Source organism: Octopus bimaculoides, chromosome 4, assembly GCF_001194135.2.
Source record: "Octopus bimaculoides isolate UCB-OBI-ISO-001 chromosome 4, ASM119413v2, whole genome shotgun sequence".
Lineage (NCBI taxonomy): Eukaryota > Metazoa > Mollusca > Cephalopoda > Octopoda > Octopodidae > Octopus > Octopus bimaculoides.
Window position 1 is genome coordinate 142,931,531 of NC_068984.1, and position 1,319 is coordinate 142,932,849.

The window sequence follows — 1,319 nt, forward strand, 5'->3', positions numbered from 1 at the left end:
TATATATATATATATATATACATATACATATACATATATATATATCACACAGGAAAGGAAGGGATGTAGAGTGAGAGTCAAATATAAGTTATTGATATTAATTTCTCAGAAACACAATATTTCTTTCGCCATTTTCTCTCGTTTTCTTTTACATTATTTCTGTCCGTCTGATGTTGTTTTTGTTAATGTTTTCTTTCCGTTTATTTGTTCTAGACTTTCCAGTTGTTTCCGGATTTAGCTCAATGTATTTCATTTATAATTTTCATTCCTTTTTTTTTTCTTTTTGTTATGTCCTTTTATTACATTTTGCTATATTTTTTTCTTATTATTTTGAATTATTAAAATCAACAATAACATCAGAAGGAAGGGAGAAATTTATTTGCAACAATAATAACTTATATCAAAGAAAACCACCACAACAAACATAATAACAGAATTTTCTGCTGCAACTGTTGTTGCTGCTGTTGCTGCTCCTACTGCCACTATTACTTCAACAATTTCCAGCAGCAGCACCATCGCCGCCATCTTTCTGAGTACGTTCTCCACAACGAATGCAACAAGAACAACAGTCTCAAGAGCAACATCAGTCAACAATCTACAAAATTATAATAATGATAATAATAATAACAACAACATCAACGACAACAATAATAACAACATCATCAACAACAATAATAATAACAGGAAGAAAACCCCTTCGGTCATGAATGACCATGGGATTGCACCTACAATGTTATCCTCCGTGGAACAAGTCCGGGCAAGGTTGTTTGTGGAAGGCCAGCAGTCGCCCGTCCATGCCAGCCTCCCTTCTCCATGCCACTGATGTTATCCAAGGGAAAGGCAAAGGGGCCGATACAGCTTGGTACCAGTGACGTCGCAACTCATTTCTACAGCTGAGTGAACTGAAGCAACGCGAAATAAAGTGTCTTGCTCAAGAACACAACACACAGCCTTGTCCAGGAAACGAACTCACAACCTCACGATCGTAGTAAGCTCGATGCTCTAACCACTGAGCCATACGCCTTCACATAATAATAATAATAATAATAATAATAATAATAATAATAATAATAATAATAATAATAATAATAATAATAATACAAAGACCTGGAAAGAGAGGTAACTCGAATGTGGAATCTAAAAACAGAAACAATTCCTATCATAGTAGGTGCCTTAGGTATAATAAAAAAATATTCAGACAAATACATAACAAAAATACCAGGACTTACAAATATATATAACATACAGAAAATTGCACTATTGGGTACTGCACACATTCTACGCAAAATACTTTCAATACAGTAACTATAAGAGCACCA